Source organism: Barbus barbus, assembly GCF_936440315.1.
Source record: "Barbus barbus genome assembly, chromosome: 32".
In the NCBI taxonomy this organism is placed as follows: domain Eukaryota; kingdom Metazoa; phylum Chordata; class Actinopteri; order Cypriniformes; family Cyprinidae; genus Barbus; species Barbus barbus.
Window position 1 is genome coordinate 2,381,252 of NC_136760.1, and position 27,641 is coordinate 2,408,892.

The window sequence follows — 27,641 nt, forward strand, 5'->3', positions numbered from 1 at the left end:
ATGGACACAGCCAGAGAAGCCATTCAGAAGGGGATTCAGGAGGAGGTGGATGCCAAAATGTTTAAGATCAAGAAGAGCCTGCTGGATCCAGCCCAAGGACCTGTGATCTTCTCCCAGATTGGCAACTCTGAACTCAGGAAAAAATATGCAAATATGACCGCCGCGGATGCAGTCATGGAAGTCTTCATCAATTCTGAAAGTGTCTTCAATAAGAGTATGACAAAGGTAAGCAACTTAATGGCAATGTCGGGAGGATTCTTGTCTAGTCTTTTCAAAACAAGCTCACCCATTTTAAGATTTTGCAGACTGGTTTTTCTTGTGGCTTGGTGTTTGATGTGTCCTAATCGCAATGGACATGCCTACGTAACTGCTTTCCATGGGTGGCTACTTGCTCAGTATGATCAATAGTAATAGAAATTTTTTATTTATTTTTTTATTTAATTTTTATTTTTTTAGTAGCGGTGCTTGCTAAGGAAATCATCTCTGTTAATACTGATCATACTTTGGGGCTAGAGGTTTCTTCAAAACCCCCTAACAGTGTTGTAGTACTTTGAAACTCAGACTCAGGTTTTTTTTTCGTCTAGTCTAGTCAAGACAGGATAAGTCTTAATATCTAACTGATTCGCAGAGTGTAAATATGCTTTCTTTGGTAAAGACTGGTTTTGCATCAATGTCATGTGAAACTCACGATAGCGATGAGCAGAGTCTAAGTCAAGATGAATTAATGAAAAGACAGAACATGAAAGTAGGTTTTGGATTTGAACTCGAGACAGACTTGAGATTGAGTCTGGTCTCAAGTACTACAACACTGAAAACTAATCTGGGCTGCATTTCTCAAAAGCCTCGTAAACTAAGTTAATCGTAGAGACCATTGGTGGCAATGGGACTATGATCTACTTAGGGTTACGATGCTTTTGTGAAACGCAGCCCTTTGTAGTAAACATGCAGGTGCAAAGGGACAAAAAATGCAACCACCCTAAGATATAGATTTACATAGGCAAACACAAAGAAGTTTTGGTACATTTTGTTTGGAAGAGCTTTTATGGAGTGTGCATGAATAATGTTCCCTTGCTGGACATGAGCATTTCTCTTTCTAAAACAAGGTTGGGTGCACATTTGTTATCCTAATGAGATTCTTAAAGGGATAGTTCACCCCAAAATTAAAGTTCTTTCATCATTTAGGCTGTGTCCACCAAAGTGTGCTTTAGTGTGTTTTAGAGTGTCCTCTTTTATCCAGCTGTCCAATCACAGTAGAAGAAAAGCGGGATAAATATCACACTAACCAACCGTCACTTCTAATACTAATGAACCGCAATGGGGGAGAAGTTAATATTGCTTGTTTCCAATTATTAATGTCTGTACCAGATGAAATTGCCAGACTGCCACCAATATTGATATGGAAAAGAAACATTACAGTCACATTACTTCCGATATTCCTTATCATAGCGACTTTATCATTCAACTGGCTGAAAATGCTTTGGTAGAAACACAACCTTGCTCTTTCTCATGGTGTTCTAAAACCATACTTAACACAAAAGGAGAATTTTTCGCTTGGTCTTTGCAATTACTGGAACTGGGACTAAAGCTTTCTGCAGCTTTCGAGCTTCAAAAAGTATGAATGATGATAGAATTGATATTTTTAGGTGAACTGTTCCTTTAAATCGTGTCTCTTATTTCATGCTACGTTCTTGGTAATTGCAGTGGTAATTCCTTCTAGTTGTTTAAGGATGGAAACGGGTGGCAGATGAGAGTAGAGGGATCATCCACTCTTATTAATGAGATGTCATGCTCATCATCTGCTAATCCCACCCAGAAATGTGTCTCCCAATACTTGCATCATTAGTCCTTATGGTCCTCCTGCACTCACTGCTTTCACTGACCTTTCCTTCTTTATTCACTTTGAGGGATTAGCATGTGATTGGGTCATTTCTGGTGGTGCACGTCCATGAATATAATCATGCCATTTATGCTCTGCTTTGATGAATTGAATGCGACTGAGAATATTGAATGAATGCTCGTAATTTATTCGTTTTCGACGGTTCTTTCATAACTGTTCTGAAAGCAACTGATTGTGCTTTTTTTTTGTGCCCTCAGACTATTCAGACATTCCTATTATGTATAAACAGAGACAGGCTCGCTAGAGCCTTATTCCAGCTTGCTATATGCTGTGGCTCCTTGGACGCCCCTCAGGACCTGGTAGCTAAAGAAAAACCACAGAAAAAAGCAGAGGCAAAGAAAACTACAGAAGAGAGAGCCACAGAGATGCTCCCTACTGAAGGTGTCAGCTTTTTAATCAGTTATCTGAATCTCCCCTTTTAGTTTTAGCACCATCCACAGTGTGGCACTAAAAGGTGACATTTATGATGACATTTACAGACAAAAATCGCAAGTGATTTATTTCCACTGTCTGGAAAGCCTATTAAAATATATGAATTAATACATTTATATATGTATTAATTTATGTATTTGAATATAATTTATACATGGACTTTTTGTTCTAAAAAAAATAATTATTTTGTTATTTTAATTTGTTTTATATTTAACATTGCTTTTAGTTAAAATAATAACTTTCTATGGACCTTTTGTTCTAAAACATAAAATTATTAAAAACAAATTAGAACAAAAGGACCATAGAAAGTTATTTAAACTATAGGCAATGTTCTTTTTAACATTATAAAATAATTGTTTTTTGAAGAACAAAAACTCCATATAGAGATAGAAAAAGACTAGAACTAGAAAAAATGACTATGAAAATAAATTCAAATCACAAATTATTACATTTTTTTTTTTAGAAAAAAAAGGTTCATAGATAGATAGATAGATAGATGATTTTAACTAGTAAAACTGTTAAATATAAAAATAAAAATATAAAGTTAAAATTATTAAAATGAGCTTTCTGTTTTTATAAAAAAAATGACCAAAATATCCATATAGAGATATTGTTTTAACTGGGGCTATCAATGTAACATGTTCATTTTTTTAATTTTGAATTTATTTAATTGTTTTTAATGTAATTACATTAATTAATTTGTACATTTAATTTTTTTTTTTATATGTTAAATGAATGCATTTAATCTGTCACATGAATATACATTTTTGTTCTAATACTGAATAGAATACATGAATATAAATTTTTGTAATATTGCTTTTTGGTAATAATGTAGGACTTTTTGCCATTTTTATTGGGGGGCTTTTCTTAGCAGTTTTTGTTGATAATATATGATTTAATTGCAATTAAAGGGATAGTTCACCCCAAAAATGAAAATTCTGTCATAATTTACTTACGCTCAAGTATTTCCAAACATATATGAATGTCTTTGTTCTGCTGAACACAAAGGAAGATATTTGATATTTTGAAGAAAGTTTGTAACCAGGCTGTTTTGGGGCACCGTTGACTTCCACAGTAGGACAAAATTACTATGGAAGTCAATGGTGCCCCAGAACTGCTCTGTTTCCCACATTCTTCAGAATATCTTCCTTTGTGTTCAGCAGACATTCATGCAGGTTTGGAACTACTTGAGGGTGAGTAAATGATGACACAAATTTCATTATGGGGTGAACTATCCCTTTAAGGTGATGCATTAATCAGCATATTCTAAAAAATATTGCAATAAATTCAATTTAACATCTCACTTGATTTTGCTCAAGTGTGAGACCTGAGAATATTTGTCACACTCTTTGAATTGTATTGTGATAAGTTGCTTGCAGCTGCATTGTTTTTGGTATAAATCTGTCTTTTGTTCCTATTGCTATAGTTTTACAACATCTTGAGTAACCATGTTTGTTCAAATTATTGCCTGTTGTGTTCAATTTCATATCTGAGTTGTTCTCACGTGTTTTTTTTTTTTTTTTGAAGAGCTATTTTCAAGAGTGTGTCACTAATTTCAAGAGCATACCTACTCTGGCCCACCTTCGCACTCTGGAAAAGAGGATCGCAGAGAAATTCAAGTTTAAAGACTTCAGCCAGCTGCAGCAAGGAACCTTCCTTGATTTCATTTTCAACAACAAAAAGGTGTGCATTTCTACTTGTGTGAGGTTTCTCATGGCATGTCTGTCATAGCGTAACTGGTCTTGGTCTTGGCACAGGTCCTGCAGGAGGCAGCAGGGGGCGCCGTCTCTATCGACAGCCAGGATCCTGGAATGAATGGCTTCAGACCTTGCAGACAAGATGTGTTTGAGTTCATCAAGCAGTGCGGGGAGGGAGATGACAGCAGAGGGAGTTTTACAGCTTGTCGGTGCATGTTACATGTCAAAAGATCTTTGCACGGTTCTGCAGATCACGACTGATTATTATGTTTCAAAGACAGCCTCCTACTTACAGAAACATCCTACACAGATGAACAAACACGCATCTCTAACTCTATAAAGCCTGTCTCTAAATGATCAGCATGATCCAAACTGTTGCACACTATCCACTACATGCCTTCTGTCGTCTGATTGATAGTTTAGACTATTTTTATGAAGTAAAAGGTCTTTTAGTTTAAATGTACAAGCGTCTTCAGCTTGTGCTTCACGAATGCTTTACATTATATGTTTGGATCATTTCAATTTAAAAACATTTAAAATCATATTACTGGAGATATATAGAGTACTGACTGATTTATATGATTTTAAGTATCTTCTATACTGTTATGAAGATCTCATTGATTCACAAGCATCTGAATTTCATATAAATACAAGTATCTTCCCCAAATTGCATATTTTTGCTCATTTTGAATAAAGTTGAGCTGTTTTTCCTCCTTATTCTCAGTAAATCAGACTATATGAGCCAAACAAATCATCAAACACGTCTGTTTTGTTTTTAGATTTTGTGTAAAGGTTCAATAATCTGTTCCATTTAAAAAAAAAATGATTATGATTTCATATGTCAGGCATTTACAGGGTTAAACGGGTTAATTGCAGCAAAAGTATGGGAATGAAACCTGTCTTGTCTGTGTTTTTGTTCTGGATCAGCTGCCGTTCATTGAAGCCGCTCTGAGGAATCATGACCGGATCAGGGATAGTCGAGAGCTCGGTCACGGGCACCTTAGTTTTCTTGTCAATTGCACCCAGAAGCAAAAGGGACTAAGTGGAGATGCTGTCACTAGTGTAATGCGCTACGAGTGTCCTTCCTCTGCTGCCCATGGGTTCAGGGTAAGACAGTTAAAATCTCTACTTTTCATTGAGTACTCACCTGTCTCTCTGCATATCTCTGTGAGCTGTAAATGGATGGCTGTAAAACTAGATCAGAGCAAAGCCTGGGTTTCCAGGGTTAAGTTGGTGATTTTAGGTTGTGGCTAGAGGGGATACAGCTCTGACCGGAAATGGACAATGAAATTAATTTTCTACCTATTAGGTTGTTTTAATGTCTACACCTACCCCATCCCTAAACCTACCCCTTACAATAATGAAAAAATAGTCATTATTGTTGTACAGCATGAGGAAAAATTACGCTTTATTGATGTGCGCATGCCCAGTAGCACCATTCGTATTCCCTTCTAGCCTCTAGATTATATTGCCATCTGAATCCAGCATGTTGGTGTTTTTCTCCCACCCCTAGCCAAATTACCCACTGTTTTTTGACAAACACCAATGTCATGTGGTAATTTAACCGCTGCCCAAATGCACATCTCTTGAGTTTACAAGAAGAAATTGATTCTAAATTCACTGTTTAAATCCTTTTTGACTACTGCAGGACACTGTACGGTAACTGTTGCACTTCACTGTAATTTGCATGCATGCTTTTTTGGGTTTGCTTGTTTTCCTTCTGGACAAAATGTTAAATATAAAAATAAATAAAAAATTAAAATATAAAAAAAATAAAATTGTATAATAATTTACAGGGTTTTTTTTTTCTAAACAAAAGGTCCAGAAGTATTGTTTTAACTAGGGCTATCAATATAACATGTTCATTTAGTATGTTTTATTTAAAAGAAAAAGCTGTGTGTTCAAAAATGAATGCATTTAATCTGCCACCTGAATAGAAACCTTTTGCTGTAATGTAGTATATATTATTATTAGCTTTTTTGTGTGATTTAATTGCGGTTAATGTGATTAATCAGCATATTATGAGAAATATTATAAGAAACATCTTTCAAAAACATGTCTTTAAAAGTGTCTTACCAAGCCCAACCATTGGAAAGTACTGTATATGTGTATATAGCATATATAACACACCTTTTTTTTTTTTTTTACACACAAATTCATTTACGTATCTAAACCTTTGTTTGGTAGTGTAGCTGGAGAAATGATTAACACACACACATTGTTTGGCTGGAGACTCATGATTGTGTGTTTGATCTCAGGGAGTGTGTGGTGGATTCTGTGGGTTTGCTGGGCGAGGTGAGCCGTGATCAGGCGCGGGCGAGTTTGCGGTCGGCTCCTCTGCTGCAGGATCTGGAGGAATGGAGTCAGTGGGAGCTGGTGTTTCAGCCCAACCACGGCCCTCTCAAGGACTTCATCGACAAGTACTGTGGTGCGTCACCTCACTAGAAGCATTAGGGGTGTGCAATGCTCCTACGATTATGACTATTATCCTATTTAATTTGTTACTAGGTGAAATTTTCTGTAAGGAAATATTTCTTATTTTGTTTACCTTGATCTACTAAACTATAAAACGGAAATAAAAATTAATAAAAGCTATATAGACATAAAAAAACTAAGATAAAAATGACAAAAAAACACAAATCTTAGTAATACTAAATTAACACTGATTCGAATTGAATTAATTGATTAAATATAAGCATTTGACACAAAATATGATTCATACATTAATAAAATTAGAAAATTGAAAACAAGGTTTTTAGTTAATCATTCATTTCTGTTACTGCTGTGAACTAACCTTCACACAGAAAATTAAAAATATAACAAGCTTTCAGTTAATTATCGTCTAATTATCATTATGGACAAAATCCCAGAAAATATCTGAGATACATTTTTTTGCAGAAGACAAAGGTAGGAAATTTACAAAATATCTTCATGGAACATGATATTTACTTAATATCCTAATGATTTTTGGCATAAAAGAAAAATTTATAATTTTGACCCATACAATGTATTTTTGGCTACTGCTATAAATATACCCAGCGACTTAAGACTGCTTTTGTGCTCCAGGGACACATATATTAGATCTTGTTTTCAGATTGACTTAAGTTGATTTGACTAAGCTGATATTTGTTGTTTTTATCGTAAATTCACTCTTTTTTTAGAAAACAAGACTTCTTTTGTCATTTTTGATGTTATCTCAATTTAAGACTAGTGCTGTCAAATCGATTTATTGCATCCAAAATAAAAGTTTGTTTACATTCTTAAATGTATAGTGTATGTGTTTATATATACTGTTTATATATACATACAAATATACACAGTACACGGCACGCGCATGTGTTATGTAAACACAAGCTTTTATATCAGGTGTGATCGATCGATTTGACAGCACTGTTTTTTGTGTGTGTGTGTCAAATTAATAAAAAAGTAATGGAAATGGGTAATGTTGCTAATACAACAAATTTTGTGGTCCCTAGACATTTACATTTTGAGAACTTATTGTGTTCTCTTAAATTTTTGGAATTATTTTTATTTTGAGATTGTATGGTTTTGTTCTCTAACCGCATGATTTATTAGTTTTATCTCTGTAGGTCTTAGAGGTCTTAAAGTCTTAATTTAGATGTTAAAGTCTCTGCAGAGGGCCTAATTAATGAATGCAATCTCATGTTTGTGTTCTGTGTTTGAAACAGAAATAAGGCCCGGGGAGGACGGATACTCATACGGCGGTGTGGCTCGGTTTGTGCTCGAATGCATTGCACTGATGCCTACGAGAATCTGCAAGGAACTCCTGCAGCAGGTACTGAACCCAATGAATGTGCCTTCAGATCCCCCTCGTTCGGGAGAGATCAGTAGTGTGTCAAATATTAATAGGGGAGGATAATTATCCCATCTTTACTGTGACACCATAGGAAAGTCGAGTCTTGAGATGTGAGTGGGTACCAGAGACTCTCAGTGTGAAATAAAAGCCTGTATCTAGGTTGTTGTCATGACGACCGTTGCCGAGTGTCATTCTTCGGGGGTTAGAGGTTCACTCCCCTGTCACATCATTAGTGTCGAACGCCAGCACTCGAACGGTGCTGCTGCTTCAATCCTATTATGACACAAACACGTTCACGAAGTGCAGAGAGAGGTCACATATTACTTTCCCTGCTGGATATTTGCTTTATGATTAGCGATAGACTCAATTACCGCACAGGCCAGTTAATCAGTTGATATATTTTCGAGATCAGTGGATATTTATGATTGGATGAGTCTCGTTTGAAGCTGCTGTATTTGCACACCTGAATGCATCAAATTTTAGGTTGCTCAGCTATAAATGACCTAAACTGGCAAATCATAAAAAGAGATACTTGTAATTTTCAGATTAAAAATTATAGTTACTTTAAACAGTATACCCAATTCACACCCAAAAATAGCAAACAGAAATTTATAATATAGGTTTAATTTTTTTTATTAAATATAGAATATTATAAAAATAAAAATGTATATTTTAAAAATGCTTAAAAAATAAAATAAATAGACATTATAACTTATAAATAGACATTATTATTTAGATATATATATATATATATATATATATATATATATATATATATATATATATATATATATTAGAAGGTTTTTTATTTTTATATATAATTTTATTATATAAATTTTCTAAAGGGATAGTCATTTGAAAATGTCATCATTTTACTGATGCTTGATATTAAGATATACATGTTGATATTAAGAGGTTTAATTTACTTTTTAATAATATATATAAATACAGGGCTCGCAAAATTTCAAAATCCCTGGTAGCCCTTCTGGCAGGTAGCCCGAAAATTAATTTAACTAGCCCTAATTTTTTTTTTTTTTTTTAAATATAGAAAATCAGATAGGAGTCTAATCGTCAATCAAAAATATTTTCAATACACAAATATCAACAAATATGAAGGAAGGAATTAGATTTCACTATTTACAAGGTATCTGCAGATTTATGACCCATTTTAAGAGCTGCACAAGTAAAATGAACACCGTATGAGCGGGGCTGGACAATGTCTATGGTAACATACGGTATTAAGCCATAAAATTACATGATTTACAGTTCAGATACAGGTTTTCACAACAACAAATCTTATACAACAGCACTTCAGCCTTTTTATGAAAAGGGATAAATCAAGCATATAAATTATTATATTAAATTAAAATGAATAAATATTACTGTCTAATTGCTTAGATTTTTAGAAGGCACATTAACTTCTTTCTCATTTACAACTCTGTGTTTGCTGCTTAAAAACAATGGTCGATATTTGCATTGATCTGAACATACAAGAAAGCCTTTTTGGAAATGCAAATTCATGGCGCTTTAGGAGCAGCTTAATATAGAGGTTTCCAGTACACAAAGCAGCACCGTCCGTGCTCATAAACGCTGCTTTATCAGGCAGTATAGGTAAGATGAAGTGAAAATGCCACCAACACGTTTCTGAAGACAGTCGGTTCCCTTCAGATACATTCACAGAAAGACATCCGTGCCATGTTTTGATTTGAAACGTGCAGCGCTCATATTTATTCAATGACATCCTTGCCTTTTGAAGTTTAATCCAGCCGTATCGCCATTCTTGTCTTTCCGTCCCCAACTGTAAGACCTCTTGACATTATAAATAAGACATGTCTTATACCATTTAACGTATTTAAAACTTTTTATGGCCTTAAGTCTGATACAACTCAATTGAAGAGTTTTTAAGGACCTGCGGGGGCCCTGTATTTAAGGTAGCTCGTCGGGCAGGGCAGTGATACATTTTGGTAGCCCGACTGGAAAACACAATAGCCCCAGGACGTCGGGCTAGCGATTTTGTGAGCCCCTGATATTTGTAGTTAAACCTGAGAAATTTGTGTTCCTCTGAAAGTCCATCAAAATTTGAATGATTCAAGAAATTTGTAGAGATTGTAAAGTAATCCATATTAACCAAGTAGTTTAATCCATATATTTTGAAGAGACATGATTGCTTTATATGATGGACTTTCAGATTTTATTTTGGTGTGTGTGTGTGTGTGTATACAGTAGTCAACATTTGAAAACTTCATGAAAGTTGTCCTAAGACAAGAACGCATTTTGGTTTGAGGACAACCATGATGAAAGGTTTTGATCCACTTCAAATGTTCACTAGTGTATACATAGTGGTGCAAATAAGTATTTGATACACTGCCGATTTTTCAAGTAGTTTTCCCACTTACAAAGAATGGACAGATCTGTCATTTTCATCATAGGTACACATCAACTGTGAGAGACAGAATATTAAAAAAAAAAAAATCCAGAAAATCACATTGTATGATTTTCGAATAATTAATTTCCATTTTATTGCATGAAAAACAAAACTTGAAAAATCGGCAGTGTATCAAATACTTATTTGCCCCACTGTATGTATATGTATGTATATATTGGGGGCAGTCGTGGCCTAATGGATAAAATTCAGCTATAAAACAGAGCTGTTTAACCCATATTCTCAATATATCAGACGATATGAGCCCAAAAAAATGCCTGATGCATCAAATATGATACAAAACAATGTGATGTTTTGTTTGTATTTTGACTATTATTTCATATGTAAGACTTTACAAGTGCTTTTAACCATATTACACTTGTTTAATCTTCAGGCTGAGGAGTGTTTGGTGTCGATGACACGGCGTGATCTGAGCCATAACATCCTGGAAGTGGCACACACTGGTGGAGAAGAGCGTTGGCTAGTGGTCAAGAGAATGCTTTATCCTAAAAAGGCAAGTGTTGCGCACATTTTTCTGCTCACATATGGAGAAATGCACTAAATTTTAGGGTAGAAGTGAGACTTGTTTACCTGCGTCCTTGTCCCAGTTTTGCCATCTTTTAATTGGCCTCTGTTCGGTTCTCATGACATGGCGTCTTGTAAGACGCTGCTTTAATGTGTTTGGGGATGTTATGCAAGTGTTCTGTGCTTTATACCTCTGGGGAACTAAGTGTTTTTCACTCTCGTCTCATTCAAACTTCATGCAAGGAAGCTGATTAGTAAAGTGCAGTGAATGTGTTTCTTGTGTCTGCAGAGACCGTTTGTCCCTTTGTTCTTAGAAACAGCAGAGGTTCACTGCACTTACTGTCCGTCTCCTTTCTGAAATCTGTTTTACCTCTAGTTTCAGTCGACTGGAGATATATATACTTTGTAACGCACTAAAACAACTAACTGCTAAGATAACTAACTTTTAAGTTGGCTGCTGGATTTCAAATGTTGATCAAACATGACAGGAAAGACATTAATAATGATACAAAAGATTCTGTTCATTTGAACTCTCTATTCATCTGAATCCTGAAACGCATCACACTTTTCACAAAAATATAAAACTGTTTTAACATTAATAATAAATCAGAAATGTTTCTTGAGCAGCACATGTACATATGTGATCCTGGAGCACAAAAGCAGTCTTAAGTTGCTGGGGAATATTTGTAGCAATAGCCAAAAATACATTGTATGGGTCAAAATTATTGATTTTTCTTTTATGCCAAAAATCATTAGGATATCAAGTAAAGATCATGGAACATATTTAGTAAATTTCCTACTGTAAATATATAAAAACTTAGTAATATGCATTGCTAAGAACTTAATTTAGACAACTTTAAAGGCGATTTTCTCAATATTTGGAGTTTTTTGCACCCTCAGATTCCAGATTTAGTTGTATCTCGGCCAAATATTGTCTGATCCTAACTAACCATACATCAATGGAAAGATTATTTATTCAGCTTTCAGAATATGTACAAATCTGAAAGCTGAATAAATTGACCCTTTATGACTTTGTTTTGTGGTCCAGGGTCACATATTAGAATGATTTCTGAAGGATCATGTGACACTGAAGTCTGGAGTAATGATGATGAAAATTCAGCTTTGATCACAGAAATAAATTACATTTTACTATATATTCACATAGAAAACAACTATTTTAAATTGTAATAATATTTAATAATTTTTACTGTATTTTTGATCAAATTACGTGCAGCCTTGGAAAGCAGAAGAGACTTCTTTCAAAACCATAAAAAAATCTTACAGACTCCAAACTGTTTTTTTTATTTTTTTATTAATAAATTAGAGGAAAGTAATTACATTTTCCCCTGTTTTATACATTTAACTTAACTTTGTCATCCTATAATAACCTTAATAACAACCTAGTTAAATGTAATTTAGGAAATCTCTAAATTAATATCTATTTTTTTACTCTAAATTATAATGATGTTATGCTTAAATTTTATATATATATATTAAATTATATATATTAGTTGAATTCCTATATTATATATATAATTATATAAAAAGTTAACAGGATGTTTCAGCATGTTTTGTTTTAATAAATCATGATGTCTCTAGTTTCTACATTGACACATGATTCACTGCATGTCTTCAGCGTGTGTCTGTGTTTGTGTGCAGATTAAAGACGACGTGGAGTCGACAGAATTGGCTCTGGCGTTCCAGCTCAGTGACTCGTCTTCCTGTGATGTGAAGCCCGTCTTTGCCTTTCTTCCACTTCGCAGCTTCGGTTTCCGTTTCATCATCCAAGGTTTGACACGTGCATATGTGCATCACGGTTATCCGTCTACCTGATGTTGTCTCGTTTATTGAATGTCACATCAGGGTTATTATCACTAACTAATACTAAAATCATTAGAAAAGAAAACAAAATAAAGGTTAAATCAAATAAAATATTTAAAAAACATGCTAGTGTTTTTGCCATTTTCATCAGTTATCTTTTTTAATATTTATAGTTTTTAAGTTTAATATCGAAATCAAGCTGAAATCAAAGACATTCATGTAAAATATCAAAATACATATCAAATACAACATTAATTTAATGTTAAATTTATTACAAGTACTAAACATTTTTTATGGTTTTGGCTTAAGTTCTAGTTTTAGATTTAGTTAATGATAATAACCCTGATAATAAATAAAAATAATAAAAACTGTACATAAAAAAACCTACTAAAAACTAATAAAATAAAAAATAGCATTAATTCAAAATATGAGCACATTCTATGATAACACTGGTCACGTTGTGTTCCCCGTTGCAGGTGATTTTGACATCCCTTCCTCCAGAGAGGACGTGGACAGGGACAGTTCCTGGAACCAGTGGCTTCGCTCTGAGATCCGCAGCTGTTTGTACATGTCATGGACGTCTTCAGTGTAAGAACGCAGTGGAATATGATGTTCCTCCATTAATTTGCATGCATTTGCATTTAAACTCCAGCTTCAGATGAAGGTCAAAGCTCACAGTGTTTAAGGAGCTGTTTTTAGCATGAAAACAAAAGGAAATGGCATTGGCTTTCTTTATGCGTCATCCAGATGAAGATTTCTAGCCCTAATGAGCACATGCAATATCAATCCCACAGCAACACCCAGAATTCAGTGGGCTCGGCGGCCTCTGTTACTTCATGCAGTTCATCCCTCAACCAAGTGAGATCCTGGACTTCTTCAACCCAGTGGCCAATCAGATAATTCAGCTGCTGAAGGGCAAAGCTTGCCTTCCTGCCAAAGAGGACAGTGGTAGGTACCAGAGTTTCCTTTAAGGGACAATATTTGCCCCTGGAATTGATTTAATTGGTATTTTCTACCTTTGTTGGGGTAGAATGTTATAATTACCTTATTAAATGTATGCAATGTTTTTGTTTTTGTTTTTTTGTCAAATACACACACTACTGTTCAAAAGTTTGGCATCAGTAAGACTAATATTTTTTAAAGAAGTCTCTTATGCTCCTCAAGACTGCATTTATTTGATCAAAGATGCATAAAAAACAATAATACTGCAAAATGTTATTACAATATTAAATAATGGTTTTTATTTTAATATGCTTTAAAATATAATTTATTCCTGTGATGCAAAGCTGAATTTTCATCAGCAGTTACTCCAGTTTTAAGTGTCACTTGATGCTTCAGAAATCATTCTAATATGCTGATTTATTATCAGTGATGGAAACAGTTGTGTTGCTTAATATATATATATATATATATATTTATTTATTTATTTATTTATTTATTTATTTATTTTTTCAGGATTCTTGGATGAATAAAAAAATAATAAAGAACAGCATTTATTTAAAATCAAAATATTTTATTTATAACATTTAATATATTATATTAAATATTAAAATGTATAAATAAAATTGGTATTATTTTTTTTCTGTATTTTTGATCAAATAAATGCAGTCTTGATGAGCATAAGAGACTTCTTTAAAAAAAACATTACAAGTCTTACTGATCCCAAACATTTGAGCGGTAGTGTAAGTTTAATCAATTAATTAAATCAATCAGTGCTGCTCAAAGGTGGCATTCATGTATTTACACAACAGTTGCTTAATGTAATTAGCTTGCATAAAGCATATAAATGATACAATTAAAAAAAAAGAACTCATTACAGGGTAGGGCTGCAATATTATGACAAAAATCATTATAGTCGATTATTGCCGTTTGTTGATTTATTGAATACATAAATGTTTTTCGGAAAAAGGCACATCACATTCATAGACGTAATGGATTTAATTTTGTTTAGATTTAGTTTTGTGCTCTTTATATTTGTGGGGCATTTTTGTTCATTTTGAAGGCGTTTTTGCCCCAAGCTGATATTTATAGTCATTAAAGCATAAACCGACAACTCTTGTCTTTAGAGGGCCAAGTGGAGTTCAGAAGCCTGAGTCTGTCTTACCTGCATCCTGCACTGCAGTCGCGTCTCTCCAGCTCGCTGCTAACCGCACTGGGCATTCATCGCCTCAGAGCCGCAGAGATCATCACCGTCACCTGCGCCACGGCCACAGAGCTCGTGCAACACGGCCGGCTCAAGACAGGTATCTTCTGCTGTGATTGTGTGCAGAAACCTGCAGGTTCTGACTGATCAGCTGTTTCATGATCGTATGTTTGTCTTTTCCGCTCAGAGCATGATCTGAAGAAGCTGGCCAGGCTGCTGGTGTGTAACTTTCGTGCACTGGAGCCGGAGTATGAAGTGGACGCCCTGCTCCAGTCCCTCAAAGACGTTCCCATGATCCCTCTGGCCAACGACAGTGTGGTTTCTCTGAGTTCAGAGGGAGTCTTCTTCCCTCTCAGTGATGTGATGCAAGCTCAAACAGGTCATTCATCAACATCTCAATCTTCCAGTCCTGCAGTGGAACCTTTCATACAGTTTTTTTTACATAGGCTATATACAGGTGCATCTCAAAAGGAGCCCCGACCAAGTATTGAGTGCATAAACGAACACTTTTTTGTGTTTTGCAAATTCTTTTTTTGATTGATCTTAGGAAATATTCTAATATTTTGAGATACTGGATTTTTGACTTTCGTGAGCTGTAAGCTGTAATCATCAAAATTAAAACAAAAAAACTTTTGAAATGTTAAAAAAAAAACTTTTATTACATTTACATTTTTTTAGATGCACCTGTATATTTGGTTTGACTAATGAAGGAAAACAAATGTGTTAAAATGATCAAGGCATGAAATGCAGCCGTCCCGTCCAGACCTGTCTGTCATCTTACATTGATGCAGTTGCTGATGATCATGATGTAGGATGATTATTAGACTGCCATTATATGAGCCTAAAATTCAATATATGAGGGCAAAAAAAAATCACCCTCTTATATTTATGTCAGTTTAGCTATATCACACTAGCACGAGTGCTGTTTTGTCCCCAATATCTGCACCACTGCAAATGTGACATTGAGTCAATATTGTTGCATTTTTATTGCAATAATGTGAATATTTTCTGGTTTTGCTCAATTTCGACAATGAAAATATTTTTTATCAATAATGTATTTATAGATATATATAATTTATTTACTTATGCAAAAATATTTATGTATGTGTGTGTGTGTGTATAGACAATGAAAATAGTTTCTATTAATAATGTATTTAAAGATAAGTATTTTTGCATAAGTAAATTATGCACACATATTTACACACACTCACACACACACACACACATATATTTCTGCTATCGGCATCTGTATCGGACATGAAAAAATGGTATCATGCCATCTTTAAACTCAATATTTCTTAAAGATTAAATATTTCAATAAACAGTAAAGGGATAGATATTTTAGTGAAACATGCAAAATTTCAGTTCCTCCATTAAAAGTCTATGGAACAAAAAAACTTTTGCTTCAGAAAAGTCGAGGAAGAGATTCATATATAAACATGATCAACATACATGCATAGAGCATATCAAATATGGTCAATGGAAGCTCAAACATGCTTGACATTCACGTTTACTCAACTTCTGTAGAACTGGTTAATCTAAAATAATTCCTGGTTGCTTAAATGTTTATTAAGTCTTGAATTCAGTCAGCGGTTGTTTTTCATGTCTACAGCTGCACTTGTATGCAGACAGATTCTCTGGATCTGTCTACAAAATGAATGATCATCTTCATCTCCTGCTTATTTCCTGAATCAATACAGTGAGTCACAGAAGAGAAAGCGCTCGAGCGAGTCACTACGTGCGTCACTGCAGTCAAAAAAAGGGTAGTTTTGTGAATGAAACGCCAACTTGAGATGAATTTGTCCTCTAAAATCTTTACTTTTACCTCTAATCTCAGTTTTGAAGCGCACTCCCACACGCGCTTACTTTGAATGTTAATAAACGACCCGTTTCCCATTTTTCTTCTATGGCTGCTGTCAGAATAGTCATAAGAGATTCGTCTGGTGAAAATATGAATTGAGTTGAATGGAAACAAGCCTTGCTGACGCTGTGTGTCAGGTAGAGTCACATACATCTGCTAAAAGCAGGAAAGGGATGAATTAAACATCAGTATTGGGGCCCAGAGGGTCTGGGAAGTGGGTCACGCAGCCGCTCGTGTGCACTCATGCTTCCTGACGCTGTAGATCTGCAGGCTCTGTACCAGGACCTGAACATCGTGGAGCCACGGCTGCTGGCGTGTCTGGATGAACTGGGGAACTCACAGGTGCGGGAGCTGCTCCGGAGACTGAACGTCCATGAGCTGGAGCCGCAGCAGGTCTGAAATATCAGCATATGCAATGGAATAAAGTTTGAAGTCTGTGATTGTTCTAAATAATTGATTCAACCTTGAAATGAAGCACCCATGAAAAAAAGCATGAAGTGTGCATGAATACGGAGTGTTATGCAATGCGATGGAGCCGTTTCATAAGCAGTTGTGTCCCTTTGGTAGGTGTGGACTGGGTGCTGCTGGACACCTGCTATCTGAGGGCCGACCGAGACGCGAGCGGATGGAGAGACTTCTTCAGTGCGCTGGGAGTGCGAGACCTGCTCATCTTCAGGAAGGAGAAGCGCACATTCACCGCCTCTGAGCTGGTGAGACGGGCTGACGGATCTGTGTGTGTGTGTGTGACTGTCAGACTCAAGCGTGTCACTGTGAGCAAAACTAACGAAGCATGTCAGCGTCACTTATGTGTGCAGAACAACAGAGATCAGAAGCAGCCTGTATTTCAGCCAATCACTGCTCTCTCTGCTGAAAGCAAAATTGGCACTAACTGGTGGTAATAAAAAAGGCAAGTCGAAGCTGAACTCCTCAACCTGCTGTTTAACATCCTCCCTCATGATGATTTCAGTGTCTTCAATAACACATTGCTCAAATTTCTCAAAAATTCCAGACGTGTTATTATGCAACCATGAATCACAGTAGACATTGATCTGATTTTCCATCGCTCAAATATGGCTTTAACTGTGCCTGACCATAGACTGAACACACACACACACACACACACACACACACCAAAGTGCTTTGAAGGTCATATTAAGAAACCACAGTCCACTTTTTACTAGTTTGGTTCAAATTCTGGATTGTACTGACAGGACAATCATTATCTTCATGATATGATACAATTTATACAATTTGAAATTAAAATGTAATTTAAATCGTAAAATGTATTCATTTAAAATTTAAATAATTAAAATGTAGTTATTAAAATAAAATGTAATAATTATATTGGTTTGTTTAAATGCATTAAAAATAAAAATCTAAAAAGTAAAATCAACATTACTACAACCTTTTTTTTTTTTATTTTACCCATCACATTTAATTTAGACTGCAAGCTCACAACTCGGGTTAAAAAAATATTTCTTTCGCATGGTTTTGGACATTTAGCAGCGGTGGAGCATTGCAAACGAATAGCAATCCAGGAAATGCTGTCAGTATGCATTTGTTTGGACTGTGCTTCACTCTCATGTCACTATAGCGGGAAAACACCAAGCAGTTGAACTCCTAAACTCAGATGTAATGCCTTAATCCTTCACGATTCACCACTTCGCTTACACTCAATCTGCCACATTTACAGCTAACAGCTCTCTAGTCCAGATTATTTAGACTCTCCGGCTGTGTGTAGGAAATGGATATTAGTCTGGCATGCAGGTCACCGTCTGCGTTTTATCCTTTTTGATCTCATAAGCTTTAAAAAGGAGAAAATATTGTGCTGTGTTTGGGCTGGCATGGACGGATTTGGCCCGGTTGTTTAATGGACTGTGTATGATGACTGTAAAACCACATTCAGATGCTATTTGGGAAACATGCATCGATCTATTCTTGGTGGTTTGGTTTTATAATGCTCTCATGGAGACGTACAGCACCGGTTATTCAGATGCACTCCTGAAATGCCGTGTGTTTGAATGTGATTGAACTGTGGCGTGTGACTCATCGTACTGTCCTCTGTCTGCTGGCCTCGCCTGAACCGCCTCACATCGCCCGCTTTATGCTCCAGTTCCATTATTAAGCAAAACCACGTCCACCCGCTCGGCCAGTTTACAGCTAATGTGCTGCTTGTACTACACTGTGAGCCGAACTGCACACAGATTATTCACGATTTTATGCATTTAGAGATTCCCAAACCATTACCTCTGATCTGGCCCGCCATGCCATATCACAAGAGGAGGGGGGAAATGGGAAAATCATGCCACTGAGGCACATTTTTATAATTTTTTATATAATTCTATTTATTTTTAATTTTTTCTTCCCCACTGAAATGAAAAAAAAAAAAAAAAACAATATAAGTGAATTTGACTAATTAAAAAAAATAAAAAAAATTATTTTTTATTATTGAAGTCTATTTAATTAAATGGAATATTTAAGTGTGTGTGTGTGCGTGTCACTTTTTTGTTTTTGATTTTTGCATGTAAAGAAAATGCAATAGAGGGATGTTATTTAATTATTTTTTATTTTTTTGCATTGCAATGTAAAATATCAAGTTTGATTTTGGCCCTTTGCATTAAAATGCTTGTGCACCTTTACAAGCTTTTATTTATTGATGTAAAGCCTCTTGTACATGAGAGCCTGTCGTGATGTTCAGAGAGAAGTACTCGCAGTACCTCCGGGTTCAGGTCTGTGATGGTCAGGGCCGCTTCGTGAGGGAGGCCAGATCCTCCTTCTACCATCACCTCACGCAGCTGTCCTGGGTTCCCACACGCAGACCGCCGTGGGACGAGAGCCGGCCCATTTCCTACCTACAGCCCAAATCTGTCTACATCTTCTGTACAGAAGTGCACCAGCTCCTCGGCTCCCACGTCGATTACACGCACGGCGCTCAGATGCCCAGTGAATTCACCAGAGCCATAGGTACGGAGGATGACTCTTCAGAATTAAAAAAAAAAATCTCTGTATTATGAGACTGAGACGAGTTAAAACCTGTAACAAACACAATCATCATTGCTGATCAGTAAGTGATCTTAATAGCTCATAGCTTCAGTATTACATGTGTTAAGACAGTATTTATTCATAGTCAATATGGAATCAAAATAAACCCTTTTAATTTTTTTTTATTTTTTAACCCTTACACAAGCATACTCAAGTAATGCATAAGTGCTGCTCTTTTGAACTTTCTGTTCATCTGTGAATCCTGAAAAAATAAAATGTAATGTTTCCACAAAAATATAAAGCAGCACAACTGTTTTCAACATTGCTAATAATCAGAAATATTTCTTGAGCAGTAAATCAGTATATTAGAATGATTTCTGAAGATCATGTGACACTGAAGACTGGAGTAATGATGCTGAAAATACAGCTTTGATCACAGAAATAAATTACGTTTTTATATAGATTCACATAGAAAACAGCTATTTTAAATTGCAATAATATTTCACAATTTTGATCCAATAAATAATACAGCCTTGTTGAGCTGAAGAGAATGTTTTCAGCAACAATAAAAGAATCTCTCCGTTGATGTTTGATGTTGATGCAGGAAGGACACACACTGTGCATGTGGAGGACATGATTGGCTATCTGAAGCGCTGGTGCGTGAAGGTGTCTGATAATCCTCCTGAGGAGCCTGAAGGAGCAGATTTCACCACTACAGTCGATCACATCCATACAGTGTATCGATACCTGTCCGCCGAGTGCACGAGCGTCAAGCTCAGAGACCTGTTCCAGCATGCACCTGCTGACTTCATCGAGTATGACAGGTCAGATATACAGATGTGTGATTTAACCCTCAGATTTCTTCAGAACTACCTTGCATGAACAGCTGGGCCTCTTTGTTCTCGTGCAGGAAGGATGACTGGTGCTCTGGGCGTTTCTATCATCTTAAGGAGGTTTGCTGGTCTGATCCGACAGGCATGTTTCACAGATACAAGGAGCTGATTCGACGGGCTGACAGCGGCATACAGGAGCCCAGAGTCCTGGCACCGTTTTATAATAATTTGGAGGACATGAAGACATTTTTCAAGGTCTGCTTCAGGTTTTGTCATTAAGATCTGGCCGAAACCAGGAATTATTTTCATGTTATAGCCATTAACTGAGAAATCAGCCATATTAAATTTGAGCATTTTTGTAAATTATTAACAGTTGTAAATGTAGACATCACAACCTTGTAATGTAAATCGCAAATCTCAAAATAAATATCTATTCACCATACTGTACATTTAACAGTGTTATTAAATGATTATTGATTTTAAAGATTAACTTTCGGTAAGCATCAGATGACAGCAAAGGAAATCTAAATGTAAAAACAGAGTAAATGAGCATGCACAATATATATCCGATTATGATTGAAATATATTACTGTTGTACAGTAGACTGTACTTTATCAAAGTAATATTTACAATAATATTAATGCAATTAGAAATATTTTAATAATTAATAATAAAAATATTATTTTTAAGGAATATCACAATGTTTTTACAATTAACCTCTTTTTGTTTGACAAAAAATTAATTGTTCAGATTTCATTTGCTTACATTCTGAAAGATTAAGTTGTTAGGTTTTGTGCATTTAATTAACTATAAATAAAATTGCATTAAAACAAAAAACAGAATCCAGACCATTAAAACAGGCAATATGGAATTTCTGAAAAAATAAAACATGTTTAATAGGGTACTATTATTGTTAATTTTTTATGCAGTTGATTTAATTCAATAAAAAATAAAAAATGTAAAATTCAAACAAACAACACAATGTAAAAAATGTCATATTTAAATGATTCAATTGATTTGATTAGACGTTATCTTTGATTACTAAGATTTAATTAAACCACTAAAACAGAATCCAGGAAAAAATCAATCGAATTTCATAAGTCCCTACTAATTTCAGCTGATAATTTATATGGTACCAAATCAAGTACCATTTTATATGGCAAATACTGAAATAAATGAGTTCTAAGGAACCTTTATGATCATTGCAGTCTCTGAATGTGCAGCTCAGTCCGTCTATGAAGAAGTACGTCTCTCTGCTGGAGGCCGTTTGTGAGTCGTCTCCTGCGACAGGAGATATTGTCCGAGACGTCTCTGTCATCTTCGCCAAACTAGGTAAAAACCAAATGATATCCAGCCTACCCATTCATTAACTGCTGTTTGGATGTTCTCTGATGTGCTTCTGTCTCTCTCAAAGCTGGTAAATGTAAGACCAATGTTCATGGAGATCAGGACACTCAGCTCGACCCAGTCTACTGCAACTCTCTGACAGGTGAGATCAGCTGAACTGTGTGTGTTGTGTTTATTCCACTGGTGATTTCTGCAAATTTCTGATATGATCTTTATGGTCTTAACAGAAATGGTGTCTCCTAAAAGAGTGTTTCCCACCAAGACTAGTGGTTGGGTCACATTAGCTCGTAAGCCCATGATCGCAGATGGCGTAAACCTGGAGAAGATCTTCAAATCGCACAGTTCGGTTTGTCTGCTCAACCTGCCGTCTGCAGCCAAGAGAGCAGCCAACAAATCCAGGCATGAAGGTAACGTGTGTGCAATGCCGTTTAGCATTATTCTTGCATTGTAATAGTAATTTTTGCTAAAATTACACAGTTGACTGAATTAAGTTTGAATTAAGAGTCATCACATTTAATGAAAAAAAATAAAAATTCTCCATTGAGCTGCTTTGGGTTTTAAATCCAAACTGAAGCAATGGGGATGGAAAATAACGGCATAAATTGTTTAATCATGATTCGATTAGACATTAATTCTATTCCAGCCACTGAATATTTGCTGTTACCTCAAAATATGCTCACAATTCAGTGATCTTTGATCATGTATAACAATCACTGGAATTCAATTTTGATTTATTTTACGCGATATTTACTAAATTATATTTTTTGAAATCTGAAATAGTCATTTTGTTGGTAAAACGGTATTTATATGATGAGAATATTGATCCTGGCTAAAATCCAATGTTCAGATTTCTGGGAATGTATGTGGAAATGTATTCCATAATAATTGCAATAGAAAACAATTGTCAAAATATACTGTAATTCACTGAAATAATTAACTTTTTTTTTAAATTACAACCTGTAAGTTAATTGCATTAACTCACAAATGCAAGCAAAATGTAATATGTAATTAAACTCTCTGAAAATTGCAAATACTGTATCCCATTGGGACAGCCATAACAGAAAATACAATTTATTATTTAAAAAAAATAAATAAATACTGAAAAAGTGATCAATGATTTGATGATGGCTCATTATTGGCTTGTGCAAAGATATAAGCAACGACAACAGTCAATAAAGTCTTTCACACGTCTGTGCTTTTTAAAATGGCAAATCTAGTATCCCTATAATGACATTATGAAAAAATGAGCTGTCATCAAAAGTGTGATTGCATTATTTCATTACTTTTTTTATTTTTTTGCATGTTTTAATTGTAAGTGGCTTTGGATAAAAGCGTCTGCGAAATGAATAAATGGAAATGGAAACTTGGAAACTTCTCTATTTCATGCATTGGCCCGCTGGGCTTTGAATGTGGGACCTGCAGAAGTTTAGTTATGATGGGGAAACACTGACGTCATATGCGGTTAGGGTCATATGCATGCTTATTTTTAACTCTCTAATGAACGATCTGGGCCATTTCCAGCTCAATTTCCCGGGTCTGTTGTCCTCAGGCAAGCAGGAGGAGGCATTCAGTGAGCGCGACCGTGAGTTATTCCTGGAGGTCTGCAGGGTGAAGCGGCTCTCCCAGTGCGTGACCGCCAAAGCGCAGACCGAGAGCTACAGACCTTGCCCCGCGGTGCAGACCCTGGTGCGGCAGCTCGTCCCCTACATCCAGAGGTTCATCTTCCACAATGACGATTTCGATGACGTGTACAGCGAGCTGAAGGAGAGTGGGATTGCTAAATGCATTCGCTCGCTGAATTTTGGACAGGTACGCTGGAGGCGCTTTCTCCAGAATGCAAACCCAACGACTTACTGGCTGTTGCATCATGTTCTTTCACAGGGGAGGAAAACAGAAAAGTTTGTGGGGTTTTTTTTTTTTGCAGGTTGGGAAGCTGTATATTCACTATCGGCTTGAGGTGCCAAATGAGGACCCTATCTTTGAGAGCGAGGATATTATATGTCTCCTAAAAGACAAAAAAGAGCTGTACATCCATAAAGATCACCTCTCAGCCAAACTGGACATCTGCAGGTACAGCATCTGCCAGTGAGATACAGCAAATGTATTATAGGGATGGGCGGATCCATACTGAAATATCATCGATACTAAAAGTATTGATACTCAAATAAAAAAATATTGATCCTAAAGTGTTTTTTTTGTTGTTTTGTTTTTAACCAGCTATTTAGTTTAACAAGAAATGTACTGCAAACAGTATGCTCATACTGTACTGCAAAATTATTACAAAATGAAATGCTTCCATCTCATGATGTTATGTTGTCTTGCTGTAACTCAGGACCAAGCTGCTTTAAAGAGGTTTCTGGACAGAGAAAACGCTCGAGAACTCCCTGCAAATGAGGAACCATGGGAAGTGCCGGCACCGGTGGAAGTAAAAGCAGAAACCATCGGTAAGCATCTCTCTTCACGTCCCTAAACTGAGGCGACAGTGAGGGACAGACAGGGCTGCTCTTTCTCACAGAGCTCTGAACACGTCGTCTGCACAGCTGCGTTCGATCCTCTTGATTTCTCCTCCAGTTTAATCTGCGCCACTCGCCCTCATTTCATCGCTCTTCTCAAACACGCACACATGCATAGTGCACATATGCTAATGGGGATTTGTTCGCTGACATGAAAGTGCAGCTGTTGCCAAGGCGAAGGGAAGAGCTGTCTCTGCTCAGCTGCACATCAGCCACACGCTTTAATAAGCACTGTACTGTGAGACTTATTTGGGTCAGTTTTTATGATGTGACATTCATCTGTGGCGGTTCGGCTGTAATTGTGCTGCTTGTGTTTGCAGTGTCGTTTCTGGTCTGGTCGTCAGGAGCCATGCAGGAGGAGGAAATGCAGACACAATAAAGAGGACCGGTTAGTTTGCTGGCCACCGAAAGCCTCTCTCAATAAAACAGGTGGCAGCAGTTCAGGTAAAAACTGTGGATGGAGACTAATGAATATATATTCAGAGCAATGGCTGTTGCAATTGCACTATGTAAATCCAGCTGTATTGTATATATCTTGTGGTTATGATCAGGCTCATAATGCATGTGTGTTTTGTGGAGTCAGGCAGTCAGGCTGTTGAGGAGGTGATGAAGATGTGGCCTCCTCCTGCTGCTCTGGGTCTCTCGGGCTCTGGAGTCGAGAGGAGCTCGTCCAACATCAGTGTCCATCAGCGAACCGCAGAGCCTTCACTGTACACAGAACCAAAATATTCAATTACTTTTATATGCATCTATATCAATCTCTCTCTCTCTCTCTCTCTCTCTCTCTCTCTCTCTCTCTATATATATATATATATATAAGTAATAATTATAACTCTTTACTTTTTAATTATATAAAGCATGCCATATTCTAAGTGATCAGTCAACTAAGTTTTGAAATGATTGAAATTGACAGGTTGATTTGTGAAAATCAAACCAGTTGTATTAATTTTTGCTGAAGTTTAGCTCTGAAAAGCGATATTAAAATTAAAATGCTCATTGCATATGTTTATACATTATAAAAATAGTGAATATTCAGTATGGCATCGCATTTTGCTCTCTTGATTCTTGAAGGTACAGATATTTTTGCATTATCGAAAAAATATCCCCATCATGGATTAATTTAATTAATAGTTTACCAAATGAGGGTTCATGAGGGAATTGCTAGTAAAAATGTAATAAAAAGGTAATTCAAATAAATTGGGCTGCACATTGAATTTAGTAAAATTAAATACTTTACTGTTTACTTGCTGTTAACTGACATCAGAGAATCGTGATCGTGAATGAAGTATTAATCTCAAGGGGACTTGGGGTTTAACTGATCTCTGTTTTAACTCCTTGTAAACAAGTGTTTGGTCACTCAGAGCGGAGGGAAGAGGCCGCTGTGCAGGATGTCCAGTCTGTGGTCAGTCCTCAGCAGCTTGTGAAACCAAGCGCCGCTACAGATGAAGAAGAAACTACAGCGGACATAACCAACCAGCCACCACCAACAGCAGATGATGAGCACTCGACACCGCCGCCATCACTGCAGTATGTTTGATTACTATCGGGTTTGTTTACTGCATATCAAATAGGGCTGTTGGTTTGACTCCTCAGTGTGGAATGATTAATTATGGAATAAATAACGTGTTAAGACATTTAATGCAGCGCCCTTCCAGACCTGTCCATCATCCTGCATTGATGCGGTTGTTGATGAACATGATTTAGGACGATGATTTAGCCTATTAGAATGCAGTTATATGAGTGCAAAAAATGACCCTGTTATATGATGTAGTTTAGCAATATCACATCAGCAAGAGTGCTGTTTTTCTCCAGTATCTGCACCACTGCAAATGTGCTGTTGATTTATACAACAGTTCTATGAGAAATTAATGTTGGGTTACATTTTAAGCTCAATATCGTCTGTTTCAATTTTGACAACGAAAATATGTCTAATCGAAGCCACATCAGAACTGTTGAGAGACTGACAAACACATACAGCGGTGATTCATTACTGAATGAATCCATGGTTTTGAACAAACAGAGTGAGCGAATGATTCAGTGACTCATTCATAGAGACACTCGCTTCGTTTCTGAATGAATCACCCATTTGAATTAATTGGTTGAGTGAATGATTCAATGACTCACTCATGAAGACAGTGTCAATTAAATTTCATTAAAAAAAATTAATAGTTTAATATTTCAAACTAAAAAACATTAATGCTCATGTATTGTCATTATTTATGCAATGCTGAATTAAAATATTTCTTTCTAAAGTTACATGTTCAACGCTTCTCATTTAACACAATGATGACTTCATCTTTTGGTGGGAATCTTCTTAGCCAAAAATTGATGTGCAATTAATTAATCAACATCATGTAAGTAATTCGATAAAAAATATGAATCGCATGTCCCACCGAATTTCAACGTCATTTTGAAATGATTTAACTTCTTTCCAGAAGCCAAAATCCAGCCCAGGCTCCAGAGATAGTGTTGAGCCAGTTCCAGGGAGCTGAAGGCCTGCAGTGTCCGCCCAGGACTCTGGACAGTCTGGAGCAAAGCCGTGACTCTGGAGGATCTGCCGCTGGATTGCACCATGCCTCAAACCCTGGTGCTGCCTAAAGACAAAGAGGACACGGCCAGCATCGGACAGTGGGGAGAGCAGCTGGTCCACTCCTTCCTCACGCACTGGAAAGAGAACGACGTCCCCAGCCAAATCACCTGGTTCAATGAGAAAGGAGAGAGCGGCCGCCCGTGCGACTTCAAGCTGACCTTCACAAATAACAGGAGCACGCAAGAAGTCTTTGTGGAGGTGAAGACAACGGTCAGGCGAGATCGACACTTCATCCACATGTCTGCGAACGAGCTGGATTTGGCACTGAAGGAGAAGGAGCGCTATCACATATATCGAGTGTACGGCGCTGGAGACGTGCAGCACGTTCGTCTCTGTCGCATCAAGAATCTCGCACAGCATCTGCATTCCAAGTCTCTGGAATTGTTTTTATTTGTGTAGCCGTCTTTAGTTTTATTGAAAATCTTGTTGTTTTTGAATAACATTTCTGATCTTTGTTAAATGAACAGAATCCAGTGCAAACAGGCAGAATTGTACATCAATAAGGTGTTTTTTTAACTACTGATACTGTTTGTACTGATATGTGCTATTGCACTAACGTTTTAAACAATCAACATGTTCTCTATTCACGTTTGGTCATGTATTCAAAGCACAGGTTTTGCATTGATTCTTTCATAAGCTCTACTGTAAAAGTATAACTTTACTCTTTGGATTGCCATAATCAGTTCAGTAAATAAAAGAAATGTTCTGAAAACTAAGTCAGATTTTTATGGACCCAACTAACAGAGAAACTAAACATTCTT

At 36.3% G+C, this 27,641-nt stretch overlaps 1 pseudogene across 1 annotated transcript; it reads left to right on the plus strand.

The window, feature by feature from the left end:
* Positions 1 to 27,582, plus strand: LOC306852294 (annotated as a pseudogene). The gene is made up of 30 exons: positions 1 to 225; positions 3,857 to 4,012; positions 4,087 to 4,248; positions 4,954 to 5,133; positions 5,675 to 5,685; positions 6,285 to 6,454; positions 7,716 to 7,822; positions 10,660 to 10,779; positions 12,450 to 12,579; positions 13,088 to 13,199; positions 13,406 to 13,559; positions 14,678 to 14,854; positions 14,942 to 15,133; positions 16,878 to 17,008; positions 17,107 to 17,325; positions 19,297 to 19,579; positions 20,202 to 20,421; positions 20,508 to 20,685; positions 21,639 to 21,762; positions 21,845 to 21,919; positions 22,005 to 22,184; positions 23,327 to 23,586; positions 23,702 to 23,847; positions 23,995 to 24,001; positions 24,110 to 24,221; positions 24,449 to 24,528; positions 24,611 to 24,734; positions 24,874 to 24,969; positions 25,652 to 25,817; positions 26,775 to 27,582. The product of its transcript is annotated as an uncharacterized misc_RNA (transcript).
* The last annotated feature ends 59 nt before the right edge of the window (positions 27,583 to 27,641 follow it).